The following is an 11,299-nucleotide window of genomic DNA, read 5'->3' on the forward strand; positions in this document are numbered from 1 at the left end:
TAGCTGGTAGATATTCAAATACTCCCATGAAAATGAGGCTATGTACGCTTTGCAATTTGCAATCGCTTGGGGATGAGTGTCATCATTTGTTTGTATGCCCTGCCTTTCGTTCAGACAGAAAATTGTTCATCGATAAATATTTATTGAAAGACCAAATACACTGAAAATGGATAAGCTTTTTAACTCCAATAATGTACAAATACGTTTAAACTTAGTAAAATTCTGTCAAAGAATAATGCTTCGTTTTCGTTAATTTAAGTATGTGCACAAACATGTTATCAGTTCAATATTAACTTTATGTGTCTCTTCTTTGTCTTTATCAAATTATTAAATTGATATCAAGTATATTTTCAGTAATTCATTAATTCAAATATCAATTGACTGGTGCAAGTAATTTTCTTTTTCAATTGCTTTCATTACTTTTGTCATGAATTTTTATTGTAATCATTATTATCGTTTTTATTTTTAATTATTATTATTAATGTTGTTATTTGTTTTATTATTATTATTAGCATCATCATTTTTCTCGATAGTGTTATTATTTATTGATTAACATTAATTCGATTTGAAATGTATATTTTATAGTGTTAAATTGACAAATTCAAACTGCTTGCAAACCTCTCCAATACCCAAATGTGGGTGACATGAGAATAAATTATCATTGTCAGAAAGGGTGGAATATGTCAAAATGTTGCCCTCTAATTTAGTACAGTGGTCTACAGGAAAACCCGGAAGAGGGCAATGTGGCAAATGTTGCCCGCTTCGGTTTCGTATTCGGAGTAGTGTGCAGAATATGGATTTTTATTTTGCAGCTAAAATGCCTCGTATAAGTAATAATAGTGTTTTATTAAAAATATGATATTACATACGTTTCAGCAGCATATTAAAATTGTCTGTAAATCTTTCGGAATCTTCAAAATTGGGGAAATTAGGAAACTACTGGAACGATCCACAACTGCAAAATTAACCCATGCCTTTATTATCCACCTTAATTATTGTAATTCATTTTTTTTTCTGGCCTTCCTCTACTCATTCATACCTACTTCCACTTTAAAGAATTCAACATACTGCTGCAAGGCTTGTTACTCTCTCGAGAAAATTTGAGCACTTAACCCCAATATTGCGTTCTCTTCATTGGCTTTTCATACACCATCGTAAAATATTTAAAGTTCTTCTTTTGACATACAAAATTCTCCATGGCCAAGCCCCTAAATATCTCAGATTTGATTTCCTTACGTTCTTCTAGTTCCTTAAGACATCTTTGATCATCATCAACCTTGCAGTTAACACTTGGACCTCGTACTGTTACAAAATATGGCGATCGAGGTTTTTCAGTAAATGCCCCTATCCTTTGGAATAAATTACCAGCGCATATTCATAATACTCATGCTCTTGAGCAGTTTAAGTCTCTGCTGAAAACGCACCATTTTAATTCATTAATGATATTCTGCAGTTGTGAGTCGGTCAAAGGAGGTCCACACCATCTTATTCCTTGTTTGTTTGATCGTATATTTGACCTTCTGTTTGGTCTCATTTTTATTTTAATTATTATATATGCATGATTTATTGAATAAAGAACAGATTTATATTTTGTGTGTTTATTATATTTTTTGGTTGGTAATTTTTAGTAAGACAATGGTGCGCTTAGAAACATCCGTATTAAGCGCCTAATAACTGTTGTGTATTATTATTATTATTATTATGTAGGACCTGTTTCAAATTGTTGTATGTTCTTGTCTGTGTATGGAAGTGTGTATAAGCGCTCATGTTATTTTGTATTCATATTACTAGTACTAAATTGTTCATGCAATAAATACCTGACTGAACATGTCGATATAGCTTGTCATATTTAAAACAAAATAATAAATATATATATATATATATATATATATATATATATATATACACAGTGCGTCCCAGAAAAAACGAAACCGATAAGTATCGATGTTTTATCATAACTTAATCACAACCATAATAAATGAATGATACATATTTGGAAAGCTTAGAGTCTCCTCTTTTAGTTGATGCTACTCAGATGATGCATATTTCACGCATGAGTGATTAAAAGCAATTTGAAGGAAGGAAACCAAAAAGACATTTGGCGGGCGGTATCTGAATTTCGAAGAAAAATTCACATTTCTACAAAGTTGAGTTTCTGCCCTTTCATATGACACCTCAATCAGGAAAAATGAGCGAGGATTGACAAAGTTCTGTTTGTTTAAAGTAGCCCTTACATTTTCATAATTTTAACAAACGAATTCGTTTTCACTGGGTGCCTGCCGTATCAAAAAGCAGATTTGACAAAAGACTTAACTCCGTTTCGTTGACAATCAGCCATGCATGAAGACTTTCGTCTACGGCTGATTGTCAACGAAACGGAGTTAAGTCTTTTGTTAATTTCGTTTAGAAACATAGAAACGAGGTTCAAAATAGAATTTCATAGAGCTGTACGTAGTATTAAAAGAAATATTATTTAGCAAGTGAATCCAGCGACCAGGCAGACTACATGTAGAAGAAAAAAAGATTTGAAGTATCAATTTGACATTTAATTACAAATAGCGAGCTTTTTCTATCTGAGCTTAATTTTGTTTTCATTTTATGGATATTGCAGGTAGTTCATACTCTTCTATCTGTTTTAAGATTACGAATGAAAATAATTATCTAAATCGTAGATATTTTAAGGGTGAATGCTTTATTGATGTACTAATGACTGACGCAATGGTATGTTCCTTTCAATACCTGTTACCATGTTTGTAAATCACTATACTCCGATAATAGATTACATTTATCAATGAATTATCAGACTGTATGTTATTGTTGGACTGAGAATTGGTAACTGGAAGGTAAAGGGGAAAATATATGTAAAAGCTGCTGATGTTACTGGTGATGATGATGGTGTACTGAAAATTATTATGCTGATGGTAATATTGTAATGATAATTATATGATGATAAAAACGTGAACCATGATGTTGATGGTGGTAAAGATTGGTTATGATGTTGCTAATAATATTATTGATAATGATTGATGATGATGTTGATGATGAGTGATGATGATGTTGATAATAATGATACTGAGAATGATGATGTTGATAACGGTGATGAAGATTATGATGATGATGATTTTGATGATATAGTGATGGTCATGATGATGGTAATAACTATTAGTGCGTGTCTTATCAATATCACAGACCAAATTAGTCTTGTGATGGATAACTAAAAATGAAGTCGTCCCACTACAAGTGCCAACATTTTCAAAAGTATTTGCAGGAGAATATATAGACAATATATTCTTATTTATTTCAAAGTAATTGTATAACATATCGTCAGGTTCGCTGCTCAGTTCTTATAACTGGACGACAAGTTGTGTTACGTTGACTGAGTGTGTTAGCAAGCTATTCACTATAACATGATTTGTGTGTTTACTTGAATGGATTGTTCTATTTTTGTATTTTGTTTACGCTGTGAAAATGAAACTTCAATACAAAACAATACAATACTATTTTGCAGTCGTTGAATATTTGTTTACTCCTTCGCCGCGCCGTAGACCTTATAGATAGATAGAAAGATTATTGGTTTCCACAATATTTCATTTTAACATATTGACATATTAACAACATATTTTAAAAATATATATTATAATATACATGTTCATACAATACCGGTACACACTATTCAGAAAATTGTCCTTTAGTTGTGCTTAAGAGATATAGTGGCGGAGCCTATGGAAACGTAAAGCTTGTTGGTGATAGGCTCCTTTAACTACAAATGACATAATTAACTAAAAGTAGGTTTATAAAATACAAATACGTGCTAAAACAGGAACAGGGAAATTACAGGGATACATGAACCAATACTCACAATTAACTACAAAAGACACAGTAAAGTAAGGAAATATATCTACAGCTTATTGAAACAATAATGCAATGTTGTTTGTTCTCAATATAAGTAGAATATGTACGTAGCTGGCATGGCCATACCGTTATTTACTCTTTGTAATCAACAATAGTATACTGCTTGGAAACACTTGTAGTCAGGAATCAGCGATGACAATAAGTATTCAAATAATGACATTCCAATTTTCTTCTGAAAACATGAACCCTTACAGACCTTTTAATCACGGAATCGAGAGAATCCCAGAACTTGGGACCTGTATATATTACGGTATTTTGAGGAAAGCGTGTTCTCGTTCTAGAAAGGTGATATGAAAACGCCTGTCGGGTAGAATAGTCGTGAATTTTATTTCTTTTCTTAAACAAATATGATAGTCCCTGGGGCAATTCATTGTTATTTAAATGTATATTAACAATATCCTCCTGAACTCTCAGTACTTTAGTATAAAAGAAGAGAGGGCTCGAGTGAGTACGAATAGGAACATTGCACATTTTAGGCATTGCTCTTTTTTGATCAACCAGCATTTTGTCTAGTTGAAGTTTCAACAAGAATTCAGGCAAGAATAACATAGTTCAAATGGGGCAGCAATAAAGTGGAATTCAACATTTGCAATACATATCATTGGAACATAGATTTCAGTTTGTACACCATTATTTCTTGATAGTAATGAACACAAATAATTTGTTTGTATTTTCCAGGTCATTTTATCATCAATAAACATACCGCAAAACTTGGTTGATTGTACTTTTTGTTAATGTTGACAATATTGAAATAGATATCTCCAGGTAAATGAGAGATTGAATTGCTAAAAATAAAAGAAAGTATATTTGTCTAAGTTCAGCGACAGTCTATTCGCAAAAATCCACTATGCAACATTCTCAAGCTCCAAATTTACAGTTTCAACAATAATTTGAGGATTCTGATGAGAATAAAATATGCTTGAGTCATCTGCGTAAAGTAGAAATGACAATAGTCGGGATGAAAATTTGAAATCATTTATATATGTTATGAATAGTAGGGGCCCAAAGAGAGATCCCTGAAGAACATCACACGTGACAGGCTTGACACCCGATGCAATCCCATTAAATGAAACAAATTGAGTTCGACTACTGGGGTAACTTTTGTACCACGCCAAGGCCTTACCCCGAACGCCATTATGCTGAAGCTTTTTAAACAAAATGTTTTGATCAATTGTTTCAAATGCCCTGGAAAAATCCAAAAATAATCCTACAGTGTGATAGTGGTCGTCAAGAGCGGATGTAATTTTATTTATAATAAGTAGTTTAGCATGAGACGTAGAATGTTTCTTTGTTGTAGTATCTTAATATAACTCTCAAGAAACTTCTCTTTGAGACAGTGGGCTGGTTACATTTTTTCCTCAATGGGGGTGATCAATCGACTTTTAGAAAAAACCTATTAAACGTAGATCCTTATCATCTCTGTATATTGAGGCGGTTTGTGTACAAGTATCCACATATTCTACTGATAACAATAGAAAGAGCATGGAATTTACACAGGGCTCATTCTTTCATTTAGCTCATAGTGGAAGTGGGACTCAAAAGTACAAAAATAAAAAAAACATATTCAAAGCAAGTTGCTTCAGAGATATATTTATGTAAATATAAACAATTTCTATGGTATCAAGAATATTATTATACAAAAATTGAGCTTTATGTTTTTTTTAAACAGTTTAATAAAACGAAATATATGTTTGTATCGACAGTACTTATGGTGTATTGGAGATATTAGTGAGTCTGTTCGTATGGCAAAGGAACCTACCCCTCCCCCCCCCCAATGCATATTCCATTATTTTGATAATTGGTGATTTTTTTTTCCCCTTCCATTTTGATGCGTAGACCTATATTGTAGGGTTGTATTTTTATTTGTGTTGTCAGTTCATCAGTTGTTCCAAAATGCACTGCATTAGTTAACCCGATTAGTATTATTTGTTTAAATTGGCGCTTATCAAACAAACAAACATCAAACAAACACAGTTGAATGCCATACCTTGATTCTATACGAAACATTATGAGGGGAGTATCAACAAAATCATGTTATATTGAGATGCCAGTTATGATATATTTTAGAATGAATAGGAAGAGTTGCAGAAGAAGAGACAGTAACCTAATATTTGTCTATTGCTATTCAGTCAAATATATTAAATTTTAAATTACTATGCTAATTATTCTGCTTAAAGAGAAAATTTATGTTTTATATAATCTATTTACATACAATCAGTTTTCAGTTTATAAAGAGAGTCAATGTTCTATTCGTATAATTAATCGCCTAGAGAAACATGTTGTTGAAATTGTGAAGGATTTCATTTGGGTTTATTATCTTTCCCTTGGTAAAAATTGATAATCATATGACCCAATCGAACAATCGAAACATATATTTAGGTAACGTGTCCCAATAATATTGAAACCCCCTCGCCGCTGGCACACACATACACACAAACGCACATACACTCACTCCTAACGTTTTTTTTTTTTTGACAAGGCAGTCTATTTCTATCATGTTGGCTGGTGCACAGTGTGCTTTAAATCTCTACTGGTGTTGTTGTGTCGCTGTCCTATTATCTCTTATGCTCAAAAAAAAAAAATCGACATCATTGTTCTCAAGGACGCTTCTTGCGGTTAAAAAGATGACCCCCCCCCCCATTTCTTCATACAACATAACTAATGCCAAAGGTAGCATATATCACATAATTCTTTATAACTTAGGATAATATGATATGATATAAAAACTAATTGCACTTTGTTCTACAATTAAAACTCAGTAATTCAACAATAAATGACACGCAGGGGGAGAAGATTGAGCGTGCTCCTGAGTTAAATGTAACCTAATTCTGTAAGCCGATGGCGTGACTGGTGTGAAATATTTCCTCAGTTGTCCATTTGTGAATACTCCCCTTCTTATGTTTTGAATATAATCACGGTATAGAATTTAACTGTTTGTTGGTTTTGTAAAGCGCTAATATTTGTTTTAATAGTTTTATCGGGTTAACTCCTGTACTGCATTGTTGAACAACCGATGAACTGACAACACATAAAAGTGCAATTCGACAACATAAGCCTACACAATAAAATGAAATGAACAATTTCACCAATTATTCAAATAATGGAACATTGCATTCGTAATTTTATTCGTAAGCCATACGAACTATCGAATAACTCGCCTTCCGTAAATATTGTTATGTCTAGAGAAAATACATGTTTAAATTCGACATGCTATTCAACTTGTGTATCTTTAATACTCTTGATATCATCGAAACTGTGTATACCTACCTATGTTTGTGAATCGACTTGATTTTGTACTTTAAATGTCCACTTCCCTATATAAAATCATTGAAAAATCAAGCTCTGTGTAGATTTCATACAACAGATTACACGTTGCATAAACCGCCTCAATTACATGGATGATAAAGAGCTCTGTTTAATATTTTTGGAAAGGTCATTTGATCACCACATAAAGAAAAAGAGTAGGATTAATTACCTAAGGGTATCGGAAAACTTGTCAAGACGTGTAGACAAAAATGGAAAAACTGTTTGATGTCGTGCAATATATGAAATGAACAAATACGACTTTTGAACTAATAAATTAATAAACATATCAAAGCTCAGGACATTCTGATGTAAAACATGGGATTGTATGCATGGGTGAAGCTTAATTGGTTCTCATTGCATGACTTTTGCTCATCAATCGAATTTATATCAAATAAAATGAGGTCAAATAATCCACTGGATCATAAACTTCCCCGAATTATGGAGTTTTGCCTCTTAAAGATAATTATAATGATCAAATGTACGTGCTTATTCATAAAAAGGAAACATACTGTACATGAAGCTCATCTGTGCATAACGCATACATATTGTTTAACAGGCATTGATAAGGCCATCGTCTCCATTTTCCCTAAGTACTTTCGAAAGCAATATATTACTGTCATCTATAAGATCAATTTGATATTTGACAATTTCCTGTAACAGACCGTATCAGTATTTGTTTGTTTACAATGCCAGAGAAATGTTCATGTTTACTATGCGTGTGTGCAGCACTTTGTAACTGCAAGGAAAAGGCGCTATATCAAATATATTTTGAATTGGATTGGATTTACTTGATTCGATTTCAATTTCCATATAATCTGCCTTAGTGTGCGATATTAAGAATCTCTTATCAAACACTAAAAAGCCTAAATTCTTAGAAAGCCTACATAACATTTTATTGTGCTCATTTTGAAACTAGCAAGTCAGAGAAGGATAAACAAACCTAGTTAAACATGATTATGATCGACCGTAGGCGTACGAGACGCGGCGGGGAAGGGTGTGTGGGCCGTGGGGGTACAGCCTCCTCCCCTTTGCCCTCCCTCAGTATGCCCATATTTGGGCTAATGTAGTATCATATTTGGAGGTCGATTCACATCTCAAAGCTTTATTTCTATGCCATTATTTTGTTTTAGATAAAAAGTATAAATCCCTCACCATCTTTCATTCCCAACTCTAAACCGCCTAAGTCATGTAGCAAAGTTATCTCATATATGCAATTGTTTTCATTAGATAAAAATGCCATGATATGTTAAAGGGAAAGTCTACCCCCAAAATAAGTTTGTCTCGATAGAGGCAGAATAATAAGAAAATAAGGTGAGTGAAAGTTTGAGCAAATTCTGAATGAAAATAAGAAAGTTATGAATTATTGAAGTTGTGATCAAACAAATACAAATTGGCAACTCTGTGACTTATTATACGAGCTCTCCTTCATTTGCTTTGTGCATAATATTCCATAAAATCATGTTTTCTTCGTTATTGATGACGGAATATATATTTGTTCCTTGCAGGGGGAGTATAGAAACATATTTGCAATTATTATATTTAGGGTGCATGTATGGTTGAAATTTTTCTTGAGGGAAAATGAAAAATTTTAGATTTTTTTAGTACTGAGCAAATGGAAGTTGAGCTCGCATGATACGTCATAGAGTTGCCAATTTGTGTTTGATTGATCACAACTTCAAAAATCTTAACTTCCTTATTTTTAATCGGAATTTGCTCAAACTTTCACTGACTTGTTTCTCTCATTTTTCTACTCCTATTAAAACTAACTTAATTTCAGGGTGGACTTCCCCTTTAAGGCTTCTCGGCATTGCAATGTGTAATTCTCTGCTAGATATCAAAATTCATACACTAATTTGATAGTGAAGATAACATCACGGCGTAATCTCTTTATCATACTTTATAGGCTCTCACTACTACTTGATAAACATTATGTAGATTGTAAACTTGTTACAATAATTGTGCTATTATTGTCATTTATATATTAATATATTAACGGCAGATTAAAGTGGATTGCACATTAGAAAGACAGTATACTATAAGCACACAATGGAAACAAACACAATGGCCCGAATTCTCAATGGAGGTTTGTCGACAAACCTAGGTTTATTTGCGTCATATGACGCGTTTCAGACCAAGGTTTGTTTGAACCTTGGTCTGAAACGCATCAAAACGCTTATGACGCACAGAAACCTAGGTTTGTCCACAAAACCTCCTTTGTGAATTCGGTCCATAGTGTCAGCCCTTGTTGAAAGTAGAGGAATCCATTATAGATATACTTTTTTTCAAAGAAGAGATTGATGGTGTCGGGTTTGATTCTTGAAAACTTGCAAAGATGGTGATAATTGAATAAGAAGTGGTAATTTATTAAACCGTGAACATGCAAAGTAAGAAAACAAGCGTTTTTTAAACTCTTCATCGGTATTCCCTTGTTATTGTTTTATTTAACATTATTGTAGCCGGCTTTTAAGTTTTTTGTGAATTTGTGGTTCATTGTTCCTCATCTGTTAAATGAACGACTCACATTTTAAGGAAGGATGTGTTATCATATTGTGACCCACATCCGCTTCTGGCAGTGATATTATGTTATGTTACTTTGTTCATGCCATTGTTGTCATTTGCATTCTAGTATAAATTGTGTGTACTGTATATGTAGCAGCCTGAAATTACATTTTCTTTTTTTTTCATGATGAAATATCAGTAGGCTTATCATTATCGTTACCAGTCGTTTTAATACATTTTGCTTATTTATAATATTTACTTGAATGAATGAACAAATACAAATGTGTCTTTACTATTACGAATTTATCAGAAAACTTCAAAGCAATGGTCTCTATTTTTAAGGGTGTTCTGGTATGATGCTGAATTAATAATGGATACTCAATATGAAAGGGGAGTAGAAGAAGGAGGAGAGAACTATTAGTATGGTTGGATAGTCTATACACAGACGGCTCGAGAGAAGAGGAGTGGAAGATCCGGAAATGAAGCTTAGCGAAGACTAAAACCAGAGCGTTATGGAATAGCATGATCGTCAATGTCGACAAATATAGCACCTAGAGATAGAGAGGGAGAGAGAGATAGAGAGAGAGACAGAGAGAAGGAGAGAGAGAGAGAGAGAGAGAGAGAGAGAGACCTATTAAGAATACACACAACTCGTATCACTACAACTTAAATGCATTTCTTAAAAAATATGTAAGCACTGGTTTGATTATGAAAGTAATGTTCAAATAAAGGAGCAGATTTAGGGGTGGCACACTAGCAAATGATATTTGAGCAGTTTGTGATAGTGATGATAGTGAGGATGATGGCGATGATGGTGATGATGGGGTCGATGCCGGTGATGATGATGATGATGGCTATGATGGATATGATGGTGAAGATTAGGACGATGATGGTGATTATTATTATGATTATTAACCCTACAGGGGTGAGCATGATGCATCATGACCCAGTAAGTGTGTTTCACCCCCACCCCTTTAAAAATGTAGCTCTAGCTACGTATCCATCTACTGTTACCATTCAATTTCCCGTTTCCTGATTTTAACAGGAAGAACATCCTCTTTATGAATAAGCAACTTTCGATTGGTTCAAAAGAAAACTGATAAAACACATTGTGGGGAACCACATAACTAATTACTGCGGCATGTTTGGGATAAGCAATCACTGGTACAAATCACTGTTGAACAGGAATCACGCATCTACACGCACCTGGGCCTTGTGGTAATAACGATCATTAAACTATTCTTGATGATTGTGGTAGGGTATTGCTGTGATGATAAAGATTGGTCAATATGAACATAATGGTAGTGATAATATATATAAAGATGATATTAATGGAGGTGATGATAATGAGGATAACAGCAATGATGGTGATGATGGGGTCGATGGCGGTGATGATGGGGATGATGGTGATGATTAGGAGCACATATTTTTGTTTTTGTCCCGGAAGTTGGAAAATTATGCCGACCGATATTTCGTTCAGGAGGGGGGGGGGGGGGGGGGGTGGGGGGGGGGGGGGTTATTCCCAAACACACATATATAACAACAAGAAAATGAGGGGGTAACCCAACCCCCCCCCCCCCCT

Source organism: Strongylocentrotus purpuratus, unplaced genomic scaffold (assembly GCF_000002235.5).
Source record: "Strongylocentrotus purpuratus isolate Spur 01 unplaced genomic scaffold, Spur_5.0 spur5_scaffold_2, whole genome shotgun sequence".
NCBI classification, from domain to species: domain Eukaryota; kingdom Metazoa; phylum Echinodermata; class Echinoidea; order Camarodonta; family Strongylocentrotidae; genus Strongylocentrotus; species Strongylocentrotus purpuratus.